Raw genomic sequence first — 24,377 nt, forward strand, 5'->3', positions numbered from 1 at the left:
GCGGAGGTTTAGTTGGACACTTTGGCATTGATAAAACAGTTGCATTGGTGAGTGAGCAGTCCTTTTGGCCCCGGATTCATAAGGATGTTAAGAGATATGTGCAGAGTTGTAGATTTTGTCAAGTTGCAAAAGGTGGTAGTCAGAATGTGAGACTGTATAAACCTTTGACAGTACCAGTAAGACCTTGGGAGGATATAAGTATGGATTTTATACTTGTCTTATCTAAGACTCTGAGAGGGAATGATTCTATATTTGTGGTAGTGGATAGATTTTAAAAAATGGCTCATTTCATACCTTGTAAGAAGACATCAGATGCATTGCATATAGCAGACCTATTTTTCAAGGAAGTGGTAAGATTGCATGGATTACCTAAGAGCATAGTTTCAGACATTGACACTAAGTTTGTTGGCTATTTTTGGAGAACACTTTGGAAGAAGATGAAGATAGATTTGAAGTTAAGTTATACTTTTCATCCATGGCCTGATGGATAGAAAGAAGTAGTTAAACAGAGTTTGGGAAACTTGTTGAGATGTTTAGTAGGAGATAAAACCAGAAGTTGGAATTTGATCCTTGCACAAGCAGAGTTTTCCTATAACAATTTAGTGAATAGAGGTACCGGAAAAATACCTTTTGAGATTGTTACCGGAGTGCATCCTAAAGGAATAGCAGAATTGAGAGACATTAGTAGTGAAGACCGGAAGAGTTTAGAAGCAGAAGAATTTGCAGATCACATGGCAACATTGCACATTCAGGTTAAACAACATTTGGAAGACATGAATAGCAAATGCAAGGAGAAGGCAAATGAGAAGAGGAGACATAAGGAATTTGAAGTTGGCAATGAAGTGATGGCCTATTTGAGAAAAGAGAGATTCCCGGTTGGAACTTACAATAAGTTGTAGATGAAGAAATTTGGACCCTGTAAGATCTTGAGAAAGTTCAGTTCTGGAAATGCATATGAGGTGGAGCTACCAGATAGTCTAAGTATTTCACCTATATTCAACATTGCAGATCTTCATGAGTACCATGAACCAGAATTCAGTGAGGATAGTATTGCAGACTTGGAGAAACAATTGCCTCTGAAGGAACCAGATCAGATTGAAGAGATTTTGGATAGTAGGATTAGGCATAGTACCCGAAGCAGTCAGTACAAAGAATATCTTGTGAAGTGAAAGAAAAATCATCTTGGATTTCTCAGGTAGAGGTAGACCGCCTTGGTAATCCTCTGACCCTAGCAAAGTGAGAGGCTCACTTTTTTTATTAACCTCGGATGTTTGATGCAGGAGCATCCTCGGTTCACAACAATCTTGCATCAACCAAAAACATTTTCTTTTCTATTTGCAGTTTCGGTTTTCCTTTCTATGTGTCCCAGTTTTGGCACACTGGTTTCCTTTGGAGTTGGATTCTTCTTGAAGACTTGATCCCTGCTTTCTTTCTAACCACATCTCATTTGGATCACTTTCCGACAAGATATTGCTACCAGTTTCCTTGACAGTTTCTTGTTACTAGTTGTTCCTTTATTACCGGTTTCCCGAGACCTATTCTAGTGATCTACCAAAACCTATTTTGATGCTTGTGGAGTCTTGGACATTGATCTAAATGTTGCTTGGCATGTGGCCGACCTTCTGCTTTTCATCCTTTGAATTTTCTGGAGGCCGACCTCATTCATTTTTGCACGTTAGGGTTTTGATCCTTTTGGGCCAACAAGATCCTTTGGATCGATATATATTTGTAATTGTGCTTTAGAATGAATCAAGAAAATGAAAGAATCAAGAAGTATCAGATAGATAGACTGTACTCAGAAGATACATCTTTTGATTCAAGGTCCCGGTGTGACCTATTCTACTAGGCCCGTGTGTCGGTATGTTGTAACTTGGTTGTTACCGGTTGGATGTAATTAACTATCATGCAATAAAACTATCTGTTATGCATTGCCTCCATCATATCTGTGTATTTATGTTGTGTTTACTCTTGCTGACTGGTTTGGACTGATCTCCTCAAGGTCCCTCCTCACCGGTGACTGCACCACACACTAATAACTTGATGGAGGATCTTGCTCTTTTATTTGTTGTGGAGCGAGCTTGTGCTCTTGGTTGGCACAAGCTCATTTGTGAATTTGATTCATAGGTGGTGGTGAATTTGTTGACTCGGCCGCATTTCTGAGGATGACTAGTTGGCAGTTAATTTTGGTTGTTAACCAAATTCTTCATTTGAGTGCTTCTTTGGATTCTGCTACTTTTTCACATATTCCTAGGGAGTGGAATGGTGTTGTGGACTGTCTGGCCAAATGGGCTTCTGATCACATGCATAATAGGAATGTGGTGGATAAGGGTCAATTACCCCTGGATTTGTCTCTTAAGTTGGATCACTTGGTGGATCTTGACAAGGCAGTTTGATGCCCTTGCTTTGTATTTCTTCTTCTTTGAATACATTTTTACCCCTTTTATTTTAAAAAAAGAGTTGTATCTTGAAGCAATGAGAAATGAACCATGATCCTCTCTTTGGTTGAAATAAAATTTATTGTTGTTACAACAAGAAATTGTATAGAGATGCGATTTTGAAGGATTTATATTTGTCAAATAAATAAAATAATTATTATTTACTAAAGATGGGCAAGTACAAAATTGTATTTTTTTTTTTATATTTAAACAAGTAGATATATATTCACCAAAGCTATTCCAAAAGATATTTTGTAGCTTTAAAACACCAATTAAGACTCATCCCCATTAATAATCTAAGGGAAGAATAAAAAGGAATGTTCACTATATGCCCAATGGTTGCAATGTCTTGAACATGCATGAACAATTCATACTTCATGCATTATTTTTTAGTTTCTTTTATCATTATTATTATTATATATTTCATTTCATTTCATCCATCAAATTGTAATTCACTTATTTGTCTATATAATTCACTGGTTGCAATGTAAACATCTGATCCTTCTCTCTTTCTTACAATTTGTTAATAAAAAATTCCATTTCACCCATCACTTCATAATTAACTTATTCATTAAAAAAAATAACTAATACAAATATCTATGTAATTCAATTATCTTGAAAAAAACAAAGAAATTACTAATCCATCTCAATCTCTTAGAATTTTTAAATTTATTTTTCTTTTCATTAAATCAAATACGTCATTAAAACATGCATATTAGAGTTGCTTTTACGATAAGCATTCTATCAATACATCTCACATCCAGAAAGATTTTCTATACAATAGTGTTCAGAACTTTTTGTATTAAATATTTGGATTCTCCTCAGAATATTTTATACATGATATCAAAAGTAGCAGACAACCCAAAGTGGCAGACAGAAAATATTTTAAGCATATAATGCATACCATATCAGTCGAATGTTACTCACAAAATGCTTTTGGCATATTATGCACATTGTATCCAATTAGAAATCCCAAGTGAGGTAAGCCACAGAAAGTTTTCAGCTTATCTCAAACATCATATCCATTCACAGATTTGTAAATGTCATCAACTGAATATTTGCAGTAATTACATGATAATTTATTAAGAAATAAAAATATTATTATAAACGGATTGAAAACTAGCAGAAAAATTGATCAGAAACATATTGAAAATAATATTTTCATATTTTTTCTATTTTTTCTATATGTTAGTATTTGGCATTTTTGAAGGTCTTCGGGGCATTTTCAGCCCTTGAAACTTTGGCTTATCTTCAGGACTTCGCCTTAAGCTCTTGGAGACCTTTCCAACGAGTTAAAGGGCTCGTAATATCGAGTCCTAAGTAGAAAGTTATGCCTAGTTAAAGTTAGGACAAAATTTCATATAGTTTTTTGAAATTTTCGTAGTTTTAGATTTTATTATGTAAATAAATAGATGTGACTGTTGGGTTTCGATTCTCAAGGGGTTTTGGTGACCCTTGGAATCTCATGAACTGATATATGTTGGATTTTCGAATTGAATAGATTACTTTTTGGCTTGCTTCAATTCTGTGTTTACCTTGTCATGTAAACAAATCCACAATACTGCAGGTTCTCACCCAGATGTTGTAATCCGAATCCATAATTCGGATCAAAAATGTTCCTTGATCATTATATGTACTAAATGGTGAACGAATTAAAATCATTGATAATAATTTTTGCATGAGCAAAATTTATTTCATTTGATCTATCATATTGTAATTGATTTATTTGTAAAAGCAGAGATGCAAATATATATAATTCAGAAAGGAAGAAGATCAAATAATTATTTTTCGTTTTCATGTAATAACTGAATTACATAGATATGAACATATTTGTCTTTTACGGATAAGCTGATTGCAACATGATGGATGAAATAAAAGAAGAACTAATGTTAGAAATATGGCTAAATAGTTAGTGAATCTCATACAAAGATCCAAAACCAAAAAGACGTCTAACATAGCAACTGAATTATATAAACATCTGCATCTATTTCTTTTATAAATAAAAAAGTCAATTATAATATAACAGATGATATTTTTTTTCAAAAAATTCTAAGGAAAAATCTGAATTTTTTTTGTTTTTATAAAAACAACCGAGTTATATAGATACTTGCATCTCTGTCTTTTATGAATAAGTCTATAATATGAGTCAATTACAACATGGTAGATGAAATGAAAACATTTTTTCCAAAAAATTATAAGAAAGGTAAGATCCCTAGTTTTTTTTGTTTTTAATGGAAACAAGCGAGTTATCTAGATTTCTGCATCTCTTTCTTTTTGAATAATTTGATAATATAAGCCATCACACCATGACAGAAGAAGAGTATTTTTTCAAAAAATTATAAGAAAAGATCCGCATTTTTTTTGTTTTCATAAAGACAACTGAGTTATATAGACATTTGCATCTTTGTCTTTTATGAATAAGTTGAAAATATAAGTCAATTACAATATGATAGATGAAAGAAAAATAGATTTCTCAAAAAATTGTAAGAAAGGAAAGATACGTAAATTTTTTGTTTTTATGGAAGTTGCTGAGTCATATAGATAATTTTATCTGTCATTTATGAATAAGCTGATAATATAAGTCAAGTACAACAGTGATAGATGAAATGAAAATATTTTATTCAAAAAATTGTAAGGAAGGAAATATCGTAACTTTTTTGTTTTTATGGAAACTAAGTTATATGGATATTTGCATGTCTATTATGAATACGTCAATAATATAAATCAATTACAGCGTGACAGATTAAACGAAATTATTGTTTCCAAAAAAATGTAAGAAAGGAAAGATCAACATTTCTTTTGTTTTCATGGAAACAACTGAAATATGTAGACATTTTTATCTGTCTTTTATGAATAAGTCGATTTATCAATGAAATAAAAAAATTTTGTTTGAAAAGTTCAAACAAAGATCAGCAATTTATTTTAGATTGTATGGAAACAACTTCAAATTACATAGATATCCACATCTCTATCTTATATGAATACGCGATTCTAACATACTTTTTATCTGTCTTTTATGAATAAGTCGATTTATCAATGAAATAAAAACATTTTGTTTGAAAAGTTCAAACGAAGATCAGCAATTTATTTTAGATTGTATGGAAACAACTTCAAATTACATAGATATCCACGTCTCTATCTTATATGAATACGCTGATTCTAACATACTAATACGAAACAAAAGCTAAATTAATATTCATGAATAAATAACTAGTTAATCCCATACAAAGATGGCCTCTAACATAAGATTTGAAACCCCGAAAACTCAATTTAGTGATTCAATAAGCTTTGATTGCACTCATCCGTGGACCAAAAGCAACATATCTTATATTTTTAAACAAGTTTCTTTCTTTCTTTCTTTCTTTATGTGCTTTTATGCCATTGCTCTAAAGCAAAAAGTCTTTTTTTCTTGGGAAGCTTTCCTGCAGGGCTTATGGAGACAGTCGTTATCTATTGTCACATGCATCTACAGTATCACAATTTGGATTGAAAGGAAGGTGCATCATGATGATAATAAATATGGCAGACAACTCAACACCAGAAAAGAAAACAAGCCAAGAGCATCTTCATTAACAAACAAGACAAACCAGCTTTTCCTTTGAGCAAGAATCCCTAATCCTCACACTTATAAAATATAGCGAATCCTTTGATGATGATTGTTGGGTTTGGTCCCATTCTTCTCTGATTTTGATTTTGATTTTCTTGAGTTTATAAATTGCCTGTGTCTTTATCAAAAGTGCATTATAAAAGTATATTCACATTATGTGGCTCACCTTTGATACAATGTAATAATTGATAATACTTGTACACGCAGCTTTGATAGGTGCATGCACAACATACATTCTGGATAATCATTTGAAATTCTTATTTAATCAAAATGTTGAAGGAAGGAGAGTAAAATAAGATGTTGCAGAACATGGCTAAGAGAAGAATCTGGATTTAAAATCATGGGTTATTTTCTGTTAAGTCCTTTTCATCTGAGTCACAATCTATCCAGTTTTGGAGCAGCCATATTCGCTTGTTAAAGGATGAGAATAATTTGTAATGGTTAATATAGACATTTTTTTATATAGTCTTTGTCACCATAGTATAATGATTGTCAGAAGTTGCTGATCCTTAATAGAGTTCTCTAGAGAATGGTATCACTTCAAGAAGAAAGTTGTGTGCTTTCCAAATGTTTAAATATTGGTACTTTGGTCTCCTGCTTAATAATGATGTTGTGAAATGACAATCTTGTTCTTTTGAGAGAAACTGGGTTGCATTCTTGGATTCCAAAAGTTTTGGCCTACTTTGTTGGACCCATATTAATGGCATCTTTGGGTTCCAAGGGTCACACCAATACTTTAAAATAGATTGTGATAATAATGTGCACACCTATGTGTAAAGAAAGGCAAAGATTTTTTTATTTAGGTTTATTAAATATTGATTTAGTGTTATAATATATTATGGTATAGAAAGTAGAAATTTAAGAACTACAGAGAATCAAAGTTATTTATTAGGTTGAGTAATAGTTGTTTGTTAGTTAATCTTGATTTAGTTCAAAATTATTTAAATATAGATGTATTAAAAGTATAACAATCAAATTTGAATTGGGTAATTGTCAAATTTTGGTCAAGGTCAAATTTGTATGAATAAAAATGAACTAGGCAAAATATGTGGTATGAGTTTGAATTTGGGAAAGGAATAAGTAATTTGAGAGTTGATTTAGTTTTGTTTCTAATGGTTACCTACGAATTATGGTCAAAGTGGTGACAACTGGTCAAAGAGGTGATGACTAGTCAAAGTGGTGATGACTAGTCAAAATGATACACTAAGACAAGTAGTGAGGACACCAACACAATGTGCTACAAAATGAATTGTAAAAAATTCTATAATATTCATGTTTTGCCAGAATAGATTGTGAATCATGAAGCTTTATAGTTATGTAATGGTGAAAATTGCATCTCTAGCACTTCTCCTTATTCATTTATGACTCACTTTAGTTGATTTTCTAGTGTAAAATTAGCATAATATTCAAATAGTTTATTCTAGGGGTTCATTTATAATTAGGTAATGTTTTTTAGTTGATCCTCTAAATATTGAAGCTATTGTATATTGGCATACTCCTAGAAATGTGAATGAAGTAAGGAGTTTTATGGAAGCAACTAACATTTGGTTACATTTCAATACTAAAATATGCATCAAAGTTACCTGCAATGCTTTCAATTCACTATAAATTAATCAAAGTTGTTGATTTAATATTTTTTCTTAGGATGTTCTCATTGAGTACTAGAACAACTAGCAACAAAATATAAAAATTTCAAACAAACTAAGATTCAATTAAATAAAAAAGCTTGTGTAATGTAGGATCATCTATGAACCTATATATGCCTATAACAAATGCTCTACGTAAGAATAAAAGCTCCATGAATTAAAACTTGTGAGCATTTGTTTGGTATTGGAATTTCAAACTTTACAAGTCCTAAGGCTTCCATCCATGTTGTCTCATTCATCTTCTTTCCCTTCGATTTTTAACAAATGTTCCTTATACTCTTTGCCTCTTTTCTTCATGGCCACTCTAGAGTCTATTACTTCTTCAATTTCTACGGTTTTCTTTTCTAGAAACTACTACACCCATTGTGTCATGTCATGAAAATTTGAATCTTTATTATTATTTCCTATTTTTTCCCCTTCATAGTAATGATACAAATTATCCACATTAAAAACTAGAAATATATCTACTCTCATTGGCAAATATATCTCATACACATTTGCAAAAACTTTCTAATCACTTAACATGGCCCAATATTTTTTCATTTAAGCTTGCTATGTGTATCATGTGTGAATATTTCCTTCCATAAATGAGCCAAGACCAAGTCCTGTACTTCAAATTCATGCTCTCTCCTCTCCAAAACAACATGTTATTTATATTTCATGGAACTTTTTACAATATTCTTTTTCACTTGTTTATGAAATTCATACAAATAATCTACATAATCGTTAGCAACATCAGTTTTTTTTCCTAAATTTATCCACTATCTCTTGATTCATGAACACCTCTTGGACTAAATCCATAAACAACATGAAAATGACTATTATGTATGCTTTAGTTGACTAAATTATTAGATACAAATTCATCTTATGCTAATATCACATCCCATTAGTTTGGTTTGTTAGTTGTCAAGCATCTAAATAAATTTTTGAGATTTGTGTTAAATACTTCTATTGACCCATGTGTTTGAGGATGATTGGTTGTGTCGAAAGACAACTTTATATCCAAATTTTTTCATAATATTCTCCAAAAGAACCAACAAACTTAAGATCTATGTTTGAAAGTAATAATTTTCCAAAAATCGTGTAATCTAATCCTTGAGGTATGCATAACAATTGTCCCTTAAACAACAAGCCCTCTTGAATGAAATATTCTAGCCATTGTGTTCTATCTTTTTCAATTAGATTTTTATGAGAATCCATTCCTCTTTAAAATTTGGAATGTTTTCATACTTCTTTCATTAAGTCAAAATTCATGACATATTTTTTGTTTATTCAATAACAAATGCCTTCTACTTAGTGCATCAACTATACTCAATTTGATTTTCCACTTTTATGTGAAGAATAAATAAATAACTTTGAAAAAATTCAGCCTGTTTCATATGCTTTTAACTTAGCTTTTATATTAATAAATTAGTGTAGGTGAATGAAGATGGTGAACAAAAAGGGGTATAAGTGGCCACATTTTTTCTAAAATCAGCTAAACCTGAACTTGGAGGAGAAATTTGAGACTCCTCCACTCAAAATTTGAAGATACCAAAAGAACAATAATTGTAGTAATCTGAATCTTGTTTCCAAACTATTAAAGTTTTTCAAAGATGGATAATATTAAGGGGGTCAAGTCTTTTGTGCACACAAAAGTGTTCCTATTTTTTTCAACAAAACATAACATAATGTTTGGTGTGTGCATCAAAAAATTATAGTTGCAAATTTAGTATTTTGAAAAACCCTTTGGTAGAAATATAGTTAAGAGTAAGTAATAAAAATTGTGTATTTTGTTGTAATTTTTGATCGATTATTTTTATTTAATGTTTTTTTGAAGTGGACACATCTTGAAAATCAAGTACCTATTCGTGCGCATCATATAACTTGTTCAGTTTTTTTTGTGAAAGTGTAAATAATTAAGTGTAGAACAATAATATATAATTTGTTTTAAATTTGAACAAGTAGTTTAAAAGTTACTAAAAAAAATGGTTTACATGTCTTTGAGAACTATGGATACATTGGTAAAAAAAATTAAAACTTAATATGTTAATGTTGTTCAAATCTAAAAAGAATTATATCATTAGAAACCTCAAAAGACATGTGAAATTATGGTTGTAATTTTAAAAATGACCACTTGATAACATGTAAACCCGATGACAAGGAAGTTGGGAACCAAATTTGAAGAAGAAAACATGTAAAAAGGAGGGAAATAAAGCTCCTAAGCCTCAACTTTGTCATCCAAGCCTAATTGCAAGCCTTAACGTGTACATGTAAAAACCCATTCACGGTTTTAATTCAAAAAACCCGATTGTGTTATGCTAACTTAAATACATATACATACATACATATATGTATGTATGTATGTATTCCACAATATGTTTCGAAGTGATGGAGCCATCAAGGAACTTGGAAATTTCCTCCATATTCTTGGTCATAGAGGTAAGGATATTAGGAATCATAACTAAAAATTTCTTCATGGTTGTCTTTCCTTCCTCCAGCTTACTAATTTGAGCTTCCACTCTTCTCCACTTTTCTTCCATAACCTTTTTCCACTGCTCCTAGTTACTTTCATCTTTCTTTCCCTACTCTTCTTACTGCTTATCAATTTTTTCCAATTTCTTGATTCTTTCATATACCCACCTATCAAAACCTACTCGACGCCTCAGACTGGTTTTTGAGTTTATCCAGAGGATAATCCCATCTCCAACTTTATCCTATTTCCTACACATTTCCTCCTTATCCTTCTCCTACTCATTTTCCATTTCCCCTTTCCTCCTTATTAATCTGATTGTTGTCCTCCTCCATAGGCTAGTTGTTAACAATACCATTACTCACGTTGTGGGGTAGGGATATTAATTTCTCCACCGCACACCATCAGAGACATTGTTAAACTTAAAGAAATGAAGTTGTTGGAAAGATCTTGGAATTTCTCTCTCCACCTCCCTCCTTCTCCCTTCCCCCCCCCTCTCTCTCTCTCTCTCTCCATTGGGGTCACAATCGGGTTTATAGTTCTAGAGTGGATTGACAAGACAAATTTCAAAGATCTCAAAATAATATATATTAGTCAATACAAAGAAAATATTCCCAATACTATTATAATTATCCCTTTATGCCCCAAGAAGGTGGAATGGGAAAAGGCTGGGCAATTCTATCACATTCATCCATAAGTCATTTTGTTTATGTCCAAAATTAAAACACTCCTTTTTTGTGAGAATGTTCGAAATAAAAATCCCCAAGTGAAGAAAGTCTTTGTGTCACAAGAAATAACATTTCAAAACATAAAGAATAAGGGAAGTGAATCATTTAGCTCCATCTATTGGTGTCCTCAAGGGGAAGTATTCTATGGGACAACAAGTGGAATCAAGGGATACTTGACTACATTCCCTCATCATTAGGTGAATCTTTTCTCTCTCTTGTGAGGAGTGTGATAGGGGATTCTCTCTCTATGAGATCATATTGCTTCGGGTACCTCCCTATTGATATTCCCTCTTATTTACACAATTAAGATGAATTAGGGAAGAAATCCAAGTCAAGATGAGGACGGGATAAGTCATGTTATGTGAACTTTAAAATGCTTATTGCATGCCCATTCAAGATCGCATAATACTTCAAGGCTTTCGAAAAATATTAGAAACAAATGAAGAAGGCCTAGAAAATCCCAATGTCATATTGTCTACTAGAGTATTCATAATATACTCATGCCTTGAAAAATCAAGTTCTCTAGATTTATTGGGAGTGGACTATGTGTTTGATGGTCCTTGTACTCCAGATGTATTCAAAGTACCCCTGGTTGGCTTGTATGTCACGCTCTCAAGCAATTCCACTAAAAAACTGCCCAACCAGTAAGAACTAGACTAGTGCTCTCGCATCTCTCTCTCTCTCCCTCTTCCCCCATCTCTCTTCCCCTCTCTCTCCCACTCCCCTCCTCTCTCTATCTCTCTCTTCTTTCCCCCTCTCTTTCTCTCTCTCACCTCCCTCCCCCTCCTCCCCCTTCCACCTCTCTCTCTCTCTCTCTCTCTCTCTCTCTCTCTCTCTCTCTCTCTCTCTCTCTCTCTCTCTCTCTCTCTCCTCCTTTCTCTATCTCTCTCTTATCTTCCACTTTCTTTCTCTCTCTCTCTCCTCTTCCTTCCACCCCTCTCTCCCCATCCTCTCCATCACCCCCCTGCCCCTCTCTCTCTCTCTCTCTCTCTCTCTCTCTCTCTCTCTCTCTCTCTCTCTCTCTCTCTCTCTCTCTCTCTCTCTCTCTCTCTCTCTCTCTCTCTCTCTCTCTCTCTCCCCCACCTCTTCTCGCCTCTTTGTTTCATAACACTTAGGTGGAGGCCAAAGTACTAGCACTAAATCTTAGGACCAAAAACATGAACAGGTTAAGTTTGCTTAACCAATTAACATTGTTGTCCCTAAATAGGTGCTTACATCTTATTTGGGTCTATAGTATCAAAAACTCATACACGGTTTCTTACATAAAAAAACCATACAGTTTTTAACAATATAGATGTTGCAAACCCATTTGGCCCCTTAGACATTTTAGGGGCCAAGAAGGGCACCTCTTCTCACTGGGGCACCTCATCCCCAAATGATTAGTCGAAATAACACCCTATTAGGAGTTTGAACATTGGTGATAAGAACCACAACGCTGCACTATAACCATCACACTCCTCATGAGATCTTATTTTGACTAATCATGTTGAAAATATTGATGATAAGAACCACAACGCGATGCTATAACCATCACACTACGCCATTACTAACTATTTTGTTATATATGATTATCACCATTTTATTTCCACACAAACATGTACTGCTACAGGTTGTCAATTGTGTAGTTCGTTTATGTATCTGAAATTCTGAAAACATCACTTCATAAGCATTAAAAAGCTTTGGAAGGTTTGATGTTGACAATAATTTTTTCATATAAAACTAACTTCTGATTTGGAAAGGTGAAAGATAGTAGGCCATAACACTTCAGTCGATATCAAAAACAAAAATATTACAAGTTGTAATGTTGACTTAACTGCAAAACGATAGTTAGTGAACAGGAGAAAATAGCTATCAAGAAACTGAATAGATAGTGATGGAAAGCAAAAGCCCTTCAGAATTATAACCCGTGAATTTCGAGATACGGATTGGATTTTATGTTTGGGCATTTTAATAACGTAAGCCATGTGCTTGGAGAAGTACTGTTCCTTCTCCCTGGCCTTAAATTATGATTGAATGAACATATGAAAAGTATTATTCCACAACGTTGGTCAAATATCTCCCTGGTGCATGAACATGTTTGTGTAATGTCAGCCACAAACATGAAAAAAAGATGCTGCACAATGAAAAGAGTCTTACTGTAATCATATGCAAGGGTTTGGTGAATTCATGGAAGCACCATGAGAGTGGCAGTCATAATCAGGTTGTAAATTATGGGTCCAAAGGACACAACAATCATTTTCAAGGGAATGTGGGCATGTAGGTTTGTTGTATTGGGTGACAATGGAGAAGAGCAGGGCGGCGGGTGCAGTGAAAAAGACAATCTTGCTTGTCTGTAGTCATTGATGAAGAAGATGATGAGTTGTCTGTCATGTATAGTTTATTCAGATCAAAGTACTGTACATTCATGGGGCAGGTGAAATGTCCTGATTTCATGGCAATAGTTCCAATATAATGGCTTGTTTATTTATATATATGTATAGGAGTTTTTTTGGACAGTCGTATGAAGATGAAAATAAGAGTTTTGGATTAATTAGATTTAACGGTTCATAAGTTATTAGATAAGTGGAAAAAAGGGTTAATATCTAGAGTTAGAACGTCAAAATAAAGAGATCAATTACGTAACAGACTTGTATTAATTCATCAGCAGAAAACGAACAGCAAAACAAAACCCAACAAAAATAAATGCTGAAAAGGCATGGAATATTCGTTAGATTTTAAATTTTGGAGGCTCATCATAGTATTTCACTTCAAAAACAAATGCTGAAAAGGCATGGAATACTCGTTAGATTTCAAATTTTGGAGGCTCATCATAGTATTCCACTTCAAAAACAAATTCTGAAAAGGCATGGAATACTCGTTAGATTTCAAAGTGTGGAGGCTCATCATAGTATTCCACTTGTTCACCACGAGATTTAATCTTTCATTCCACTTGTTCATGACAAAACTCATAATGCTTAGATTTAATGATTCATAATTTGTTTGTTTTTATTAGATAAGGTGCGAAAAGGGTCCCACATCTATAGCTATAGCATCAAAACAGATAGATCAATTACATCACTGACTGCTACACCAATGAAGCATCAGGAAATGAACAGGAAAACAAAACCCAACAAAAATAAAAGAGCAAAAGGTATGGCAGACTAGTTAGATTTCAAATTGTGGAGGCTCAATAGAGCATTCCACTCGTTCATCACCATACTTGATCTTTCATTCCGCTTGTCCAGGGAAGGACCCACATTGCTTAGATTTAATGATTCATAATGTACTAGTTATCTTGATAATAAGTCACTAAATAATAATTGAAAAGAGAAAAAAATATATAATTAAATCTAAAAAGTTATGTTATCAAGAAGTCTAGTTTATGAGCAAAGAGTTCGAGACAACTGAAACTCAGCATCAGCTGTAACAAACCTGCTCTTTCTTGTTCATAGCTCTGGGCAAAAGCACTTTCCTTAAAGAAACAGATCTATCATTTATTGTTTATATGAGTTCTGGTAGATTTTTTTCTTCTTTTCTGCTGATTGTTTTTATTCTAATTTTTACATTTATTATTCTTGATCAGATTTTGACATCCCTTTAAATTGGTTTATACAGTAATCTTACTGTAATTTTACTATATTTATCTATTATATTGCTGTAACAAGATTTAAGATCCCATCAAAACCAACTTACTTTAATCAAAACATTTTCCTTATACAAAATTATAAGCTGTTCCCATTAACCCAAACATCTATTGGTACTGAAGGCCATCATACCTCCATCGATAAATGATATTATATTCATTCTGTTACTCCCAAAATTTTGGCTGAAATTATTTTCTGCATATTATACAATTCATATCAATTCAATATTTCTAACATGTTAAGCCACACATTTTTTTCATCATATTATACTCATATCCTTTCAGAACTTCATTAAATTTGGCCACAAAATACGTTCAGGAAGTCTAGATTTATTCAGTGACATTATAAATTTAAAACTATATTTAATATCATCCAAGATGGATGTTCATTCAATATAAAATCCAAGTTAAGCTACATTATTATATTATGGATTGCTAAAAGTTCATTGCATCTAACATCAAATTTTAAATGCATGTTACTGAAAAATTTTAAACTAGTCTTTATATATCTTTAGGAATATTTTGGATGCAGTTTTACTCGAATTCAGTGTATACTTCACATTTAAGCATTGGCCAAACTTACTATATGGTACAACTCTCTTTTAAAAAAAATTAAAAAAATTATTTGTTGATGTGAATCTTTTAAATGTGTTTGTTTAAAAAGATATTAAATTTATGACATACATCAGGTTGAGATTTTTTTGGTATTTTTATGTCTTTTAAATAAATCTATGTAAAATATAGATGATATATATCCATTTCACACTTACAATTTAATATAATAGAATTTTAAATCTTCATTAAATTTATGTTAGGAAGGTTTTGTAATCCATTCACTCTATCATAGTTTCAAATAAATGAATAAGCCATCTTGGATCCAATTATAGTTTCAAATAAATATAGATGATATATATCCATTTCACACTTACAATTTAGTATAATAGAATTTTGAATCTTCATTAAATTTATGTTAGGAAAGTTTTGTAATCCATTCACTCTATTATAGTTTCAAATAAATGAATAAGCCATCTTGGATCCAATTATCCATGACATCTTATTTCAGCATTGACCAAACTTATCATATAGTAAAATTGTCTTAAATTTTTATTTTTGTTTTTTAAATAGTCACTAATAAGATATTGTAGCACCTCCAAATCCCTTCAGAATATTATGGATGTAGTTTTACTTAGAAGTTATTTCCTCACAATTTATATCAACATTTATGAATCTTATTATATAGTAAAATTTTCTTAAAAAATGAAATATTTTTTAATTTTAAATTTGATCATCCAAGCCCTGAAGTCGATTATATTTAATGAAAGAAGCAAATACATAATAATAAATTTTAATCAAGTCTAAAAAATAACCTACCAAAATCTAAACCATTTCCGAACATGCCAAAAACCATCTAGGGCATAAAAGGACAAACCTCAAAAATTACGTTTTTGAAAGAAAATTGTTCAAACCTGACCAAGATATTAGCAAGATATAAAATTTCTAATATAAATATTTTAAATACATTTATTTACAAGATATTAAGATACATATTATATTTCTAATATAAATTGGATAGGTTCTTCAAGGTTGATATATATATATATATATATATATATATATATATATATTAAATTAAGATATTTATTCTAGTTCATTAGGTTTCTTTCTTTCTATATTGGTGAAAAATTAGGGTTTCCATCATTGGAAGGATGAAAACCTCTAATTTTTAATTAGGGATCATTACATTAAAAGAGGTGTAAATCTAATGGATCTAGCCACAAACCAGGAAGGATAAGGATTGAAAATTCTATTGGATTTATTGGATTTGATTGGATTGCCCTCTTTTAAGTTGAATTGTGAAAATATTGAAATTAGGGTAAATAGGTTGAAATGATGAAAAAGGCATGAATAGTAAGCTGCAGTCATTGGATCAAGTCACGAACCTAGATTTGAGAATTGTAAGAGTATTCGGATCTGTTCCTAGAAGGAGCTCCCAATTCGTCAGGACTGCGATAGTGGTTTCTCTGGTCCTTCACACTTTTCGCACTCCAATGGGGGATTGATTCATCTCTATAAATAAAGCCAATTCTAAAGATTGTAGTTTTGTACCTTCTCCTGCACATAGTAGAGAAGGGAAATAGGTTGGGAATAGGGGTTTGCCTTAGGTCAAACCCTGGTTTTGGAATTAATCATGAAATAGAGATGAAATATGATTGAATTGCAGTAATGGAAATGTTCTCCTTTTGAGGGAGATATTTAATAATGGCTAAAACACAAATGTTATACCTCCTTGTGAATTTTTTCTTGTCTCCACATGGAACTAGGGTTTCATGATATCTTCAATAGCATAGAACATGAATGTCAATTATAAAGATTGAATCTCAATGACCTTATCTCTTCTCCAATGCTTGAAAGAAGACTAGTTGCTTGCTCACTTGAACTTGAATGCTTGGTTGCTTGATATCAAATTGATTTTGTGTGTGTTGTCAAATGAGAGAGGTAGACCTCCTTTTATACTTTCTCATTGAATAAGAACTTAATTTTCTGACATGAGCTGACACAGGGTCCAAATTCCTGCCCAAACCTTGTGACCATTAAGGGGCCCAAAATTGGGTCCTAATTGGGAGGACCATGGTACTAGGTGCTCTGGTCTCTTGAGGACCAAGGCGCCATGCCCTGGTTTTGCCCAATCAGAGACCAAAAATTGAGGGCAGGATGAGGTGTGAGGTGAAAATGGTGGCAAAATTGCATAGTATGAGCAAAATCAGATCGCAGTCAGGCCTCGGGGCACAAACACCAAGGTGAGGGCCCAAATGCAGTCAAAATTGTAAGAAAGTACAATTTAGGATACTACATTTAGCCCCCACTTTAGCAAGAGTATGAAACTAAGTATACTCTCGGTAAAGTACAAAGGTTCACATTGAAAGGCTTTTGTCAAGATGATAAGGAGGCAAGACACACCAAGCCCCCAGTGGAGTTTAGGTATCTTACTACTTCAAGATCAAGATAAAAGGGATATCATAAGAAAGAAAAGAGAACCATGACCACTTATCTCAATAAGGCTCACTTACTATGAGTCATGAAAAGAAAAAATACCAAAATTACCAAGCAAAGGACTAAGTTTGAAAATTAACTTGAGTATAGAGTTATGTGAGAGAGAGAATCATTGAGTGGAGTGTATAACCTCACATTAAAGAGATTGCATACACCACCACGGGAGAAATTGCTTTAAGGTAGTATACATTCATCCAAAAGAAAATCACATTATCACAATGATATGCCCCCAAGAAGGATACATCAAAGGATAATGATCACAAAATACAAAACACATAAGGTTTCTACTTAACTCTGAGGTCAATATGCTCTTATGATAAATAATGTATATTATGAGGTATATTTGCATTGAATTGACCTCATCCCCCAAAGAAAGTAGAACCACAATGGAAGAAGGGTACATGTTGATGTGATTGCATGAAGATTGCATTGATGAGATATAGTGTTGTTATTGATGTCAATAGCAACTGGTAGTAAATCAGTGAAGGAAACCGGTATAGGTATTATTATTGAAGCAGAGAGATCAACCAGTAACCCTAACTAGTTGATATGCAGAACCCTAACTGATGGAGCATGGTGAATCAGTTGTGATAATCTATGATCGAATGGTGATTAGAGATAAAGATACCACAGTGGTTAGAAAGGTGTTGAGAACCCTTCTACTGGTCTACACTATCCGAGTTGCAGCCATTCAGTAACTCAAGTCTATTGATTAAAAAAAGGTAACTCTTGATTCCATCATTGATAAATTATCTGCATTTGAATTAAATGGTTTTGATGGAAGTGTTTAGAGATCGGAATCTACATTTAGAACCTCACTTTCTATCCCACCAATAAGGAAAAGCATAGAAGTGAGCTACAGTCATGAGTCCAGATCCAGCAAAGAGGTAGATGATGAAGACGGTCTGATTAAGCTTGAAGCATTGTTGGCCAAGCAATTACCCAGAGGTACTGGTAAGTACATAGGTAAATTACCTTTGAAGTGTTTCACATGTAACCGGATTGGACATATTGCTGCTAATTGTCCAAATGGAGATAATGAGCAAAAACATGAGAAGTATAGGAAGTATAAAGGCAAAGGTAAAAGATAGTGTCTCATTGCAGTGGATGGAGGAATTACAGATGAAGAATCTAAAGAAGATGCAAATGAGGACATTGTCTTTGTTGCTATTAAAGAAGAGACATCAAATTAGAAGGCATTGGTCTCTCTCATGGATAGTTCAGATGACTAGATTATAGATAGTGGTTGTTCACACCACATGACCAGTGACCGGAGTAAGTTTCTTACTTTGAGAGAGTTTAATGGAGGTGTTGTGAGATTTGGGAATGACTCACCCTACATGGTGAAAGGAAAAGGATCCATCTCTCTAAATGGTAAAAGAAGTGCAGATGATGTCTACTGGGTTGAAAGACTGAAACACAATCTTTTGAGTGTTGCTCAACTCAATGACAAAGGTTACCCACTAGAATTCAAGAATGGAATCTGCAAGATTTATGGAAGAAAAGATGAACTGATTGCAACCGGAAAACAGACCAGAGGTAACTTGTTTCATTAATCTCTAAAGTCAACAACTGTTTAATTGCAAAAGTAGACGATAGTTGGCTTTGGCATCAGAGATTCTGTCATGTAAATTTTGATAACATTGTAAAAGTCAGTAAGTCCAAATCAACAAGAGTTTTGCCACAGTTGGACAAACCGATGAATATTTTGTGAAAGGAATGTTAGTTAGGGAAAATGACATCCTCAACCTTCAAGAGAAATTCTCTCTCAACTAAACATTTTCTAGATTTGGTTTATACCGACCTATGTGGACCAATCAGGACTAGGAGTATTCAAGGTGATCGGTATTTCATGATATTTACCGATGATTGCTCAAGGATGATGTGTGTCACATTATTGAAAGACAAGATAGAAGCATTTAGCAAGTTTAAGGCATTCAGAGCCTTAGTTGAAAATGAAAGTGGAAAGAAGATAAATTTCTTAAGAACTGATCAAGGTGGTGAATTTACTTCAGAATAATTCACTAGATACTGTGAAGACAATGGAATTAAGAGGAAACTTTCTACGCCTAGGACACCACAACAGAACAATATTGTAGAAAGATACAACTGGTTAGTTGTTGAAGTTGTTAGGACTATGATAATTCAAGGAGGTGTAGCTAAGACATTCTGGAGAGAAGTTGTCAGCACATGTGTCCACACAATGAACCGGATACTAGTTAAAAGAGGTAAGGAAAAAACTCCCTATGAGTAATGGTATGGTAGATCACATAATGTCAGTAACTTTAAAAATTTTGGTAGCAGATGTTTTATCAAAAGAGGTGATTATGTTGGTAAGTTTGATGCCAAAAATGATGAAGGCATATTTCTTGGTTACTCCACCAAGAGAAAAGCTTACAAGTGCTACAACAACCGGACTAAGAAGATCATTAAAAGTGAATGTTCGAGTTGATGAGTTTCCTGAGAAATCAGGAGAAACTAGTGAGGAGAAAGAGGAAGAAGAACCTTACACACTATTTTTGGAAGTGGAATCGGTGAAGCCATAAGTGGGAGAATAGGTCAGAGAAGCTCCAATTCATCCGGAATGGAAAGGTCCAACATAAGAAGAAGAAGAAGAAGAAAGTGAAGAAGAAGAACCTGAAAAATAAGATCATGTTATTCCAAGGTATGTTAGACTCAATCATAGCCCCGATCAAATTATTGGAGACAAGAATGTAGGTGTGATAACAAGGACAAGGCTTAGAGAGAACTCGTGTATGATTTCCACCATTGAGCCTAGAACTACAAAAGAAGCATTTGTAGATGAAAACTGGATCAAGGCAATGGAAGAAAAACTTGACCAAATAGAGAAGACCAATACTTGGTCATTGGTACCCAGACTGGAGAATAAGAATGTAATAGGTACAAAATGGGTATTCAGAAATAAACTGAATGAAGATGGATTAGTGGTCAGAAATAAAGTCACACTAGTATGCAAAGGATATGCACAAGAAGAAGGTGAAGACTATGGTGAGATATTTGCACGAGTTGTAAGATTGGAAGGAGTAAGGACTCTACTTGCATTTGTAGCATACAGAGGATTCAAATTATATCAGATGGATGTGAAGTCAACATTTCTAAATGAAATATTCGAAGAGGAAGTCTACATTGAACAACCAGATGGTTATGCTTTAACTGTAGAAAAGGACATGGTGTGCAAATTACATAAGGCATTATATGGAGTGAAGCAAGCACCAAGAGAATGGTATGAAAGATTCCACTCTCACTTGATGAAGATAGGTTTTCAAAGAATCAGTGAAGACAGTAACATATATATCAAGACACAAGGAGATAAGATACTGGTAAGTGAGGTATTTGTAGATGATATATTTAATGATTTTTCTAATAAAATGAAGAATGAAATTTGAGATGTCACTAGTAGGTGAGATAAAAAAATTCATAGGTCTACAAATCCAACAGATGAAGGAAGGTATTTTCATCACACAGTCCAAATATGTGATAGAAGTATTGAAGACTTTTGAAATGGGAAACTGTAAACCAGTTGGAACAACAATGGTTACATGCTGTAAATTATCTAAGGAAGATGATTCTGCATCAGTGGATGAAAAGGAGTATAGGTCCATGATAGGTAAACTACATTATGTTGTCCACAACATATCGAACATTGCTTATGTAGTAGGATTGGTTGCCAAGATTTCAGAAAAGTCCGAATGAGTCACACATGGTTGCAACCAAAAGAATTTTTAGGTATCTAAAAGGAACAATTGATTATGTATTATGGTATCTGTAGACACCTAAAATTGTCATGTCTAATTAAATAAATATTTTATTTATTTAATTACTTTAAACCTAATTCTTCTATTAATTAAATAAATCCTTGTTTATTTAATTAATTAATTTATCCTCTTCTAGCCTTATTTTTCATTTAAATAAATACATTTATTTATTTAAATTATCCTTTTTTCTAAATTAAATAAATACTTTTATTTATTTAATTGATCCCACTTCCTCTATTAATTAAATAAATCTTTATTTATTTAATTAATTCATTAGCCTTTTCTACCTATGACACATGTCATTCATCTCTTAATTCATACACTATCTACCCTCTCATTATTTTCTTATTTTCTCTACCTACCCTTTAATCATAGCCGACCATTTATCTTTTACACCTCTTAATCTTATCCCTCCATTTCATATAGTGTCTTCTATATAAGGAGATGTTTCCTTCATTATCAAACCCTAACTCAATTGTGCACTCGACTACACTACGCCTTTTACACTTTCATATGTGATCCTACTTGCAACCACATTTATGTTCTTTGTTGAGCTCTTGTGTACATAAAATCTGAGAGCAAATATATCAAGCAAGATCAATGGAGATAGGAAGAATGGAGATTCAAACCCTATTGGACATGTGATGGTATAATCTTTGTGATTTCATTTGATTTGCATTGTCTTAGGTAATCTTCATATGTTATGGTGGATCTTTGTTGTTGTTAGGCTAGGGTTTTGTGGTTGAATTCATTTAGTCTTTCAATGTTGTTGTTGGTATCCATTTTCACCATATACATTTTGGCACGGCCAGTGGGACTTTTGTCCCTTTTGCATTTAACATCTTTTGTTGCAGATTTTGTTTTGAAGTTGCAGATCTAACATTTCCGACAACATTTTGATATTTTTGCGTCTGTGCACTTTCAGATCGCGTTTTTGATTTTCTGTCGCGTCTGTGACATCTGGAACCGCGTTTGCGTCTTTGGCAATATTTTTTTTTGCAGATTTTGGGAAACACATCTATGTTCCGTAGTCGCATCTGTGAAGTCTTCAAGCACGTCTGCGTTAGGGAAACGCGTCTGCATTCGGGAGCCACATCTATGTCAAATCTAGGTGCGTCTGTGTCTATGACAACTGCGTTTGTGTTCGGTTGTTACATTTTTGGTTTCATTGATTCAGTTTTTTTGTCATTCGGATTTCAGATCTGGTTTATTTTGAGCTAACATTTTCAAATCTAGCTAATGAAATTGGTGCAACTTGTCTTGAAAGAAAAATCATTTTGTTGAAGGCCCCTATTTCACAAATTCTTTTGGATTTAAAATTTACCTAACTTGTGTGCTTGCAGGAAGGGGTGATTATTTGAAACAATCCAAACTACTAATAGATCTTTGTTGCAGGACCTTGGCAAGGGTTTTTTTATCTTTATTGTGTGCCTTGTTTTCATAGACTAGCAAACACTTCAATTGGTGCACTAAAATTGAACCATTGTCTTTTGTGTCTTGAGCAATAGGCTCTTTTTGTTTAATCTTTAGAGGGTCTGTCTCCTCGTGTGGTCATTATGACTACTAGTGAGGAGAGAATGACTCAGGTGGTAGCAAAAGAAAAGCCATCTTCTTCCAAACCACTATAAATAACTGTATCCATGGTGAAAACTATGGATAACGTGTGTTGATTAGTTCATACCGACACTGTGTCTCCCCATAAACCCGTTTGATCAAATTTATTTGATCAGTTGTAGGGTGTAACCCCTACCGGCTGGGAGCCTTCTGTATTTACAGAGCTGAAACTGCCGCATGTATGGTCACACAAGTGGATGCCCTTACTAGCACCTTTTTGTTTTAGAAGCCAAAATCCTTCTAGTTGTTGGGGCAGGAGGTCGGACCTCTGGTAGCGGCCCACACACATATGGTTCTTAGTAGAGACACAAAGTTCACCATGAGGAGTTTTCGTGGGGATTGATGTTTGGCTGCCTCAAGAAGTGAGTGTCGAGGGTGGAGCCAGTGGGGTCAAGCATCTAAGTATCTGCTCTGAATAGCGTAGCCTCGGGGGAAACTCCATGTGGAACCAACAACTATTGTCTTGGCTAGCCATAAGAATTGTGCTTGGCTTATTTTGAACAATCAAACATTCAAGACCAAACATCAAAATATTGTGTCTTTTGTGTCTTCAAGTGTATGCAAAACAATTTTACATCAAACAACACACTTGTCTTTGAGTCATTTTGGAGTCTAAACACTTGCAAACATTGAGTCCTCATCAACACTGTGTCCTCTGGTCATGAAAAACAGTCAAACATTTAGGTTTGGTCACAACAAGCAACTTCACAGATTGGAAAAATTACACAAAGTTTGCAGAAATGCATCTGTGTCTGATAGAATAACGTCTGTGTCATCTAACCGCGTCTGTGAAGGGCATAAATTCATCTGTGTCTTTTGAGCAACATTGCATTTACAACATCTCATAAATGTGTCTGTGTCTAACAAAATCACGTCTATGTCACTTAAGTGCATCTGTGTCTGACAAAATAGCGTTTGTGAAGTATACAGGCACATCTGTGTTCAGAATTGAAAACTTTCATAATCCAGCAAACAAGGAACAGTCAGTTTTGAGACTTATTGAGCTTCCTAGGTATCTCTTGGGGTTTTCATCTAGCATTTAACTTGTCTTTGGGTCTTACAAATTCCATCATTGCTTTACACCTTACATTACATTCACATTTGTCTAAACTTGAGTCAAAAGGTCACTTGCTTGTCCTCCTCTTGCTTTGTCAACACACTACATACAACAACATTTTTCTAAGTGGTCCCTCATCAAGGTCTATCACCTTTGGGTCTCATTTGGTCTTACTTAGAGTCAAGGTCAACTTACCTCATCAAGAGAAACTATCATCTCTTTGGAAGTCACACCTACTATACTACATACATACTTGGTCTTACACTTTGGACATTGCAAGTAAACCTTAGATTCATTTACATTCCATCCAACTCTTGGTCTTCCATACTCTTTCCATTTTCATCTAGTCTCACACATCTTGGTCAATACCTAGTTCATGGTTGAAACCC

This window comes from Cryptomeria japonica, chromosome 10, assembly GCF_030272615.1.
Source record: "Cryptomeria japonica chromosome 10, Sugi_1.0, whole genome shotgun sequence".
Classification (NCBI taxonomy): Eukaryota; Viridiplantae; Streptophyta; class Pinopsida; order Cupressales; family Cupressaceae; genus Cryptomeria; species Cryptomeria japonica.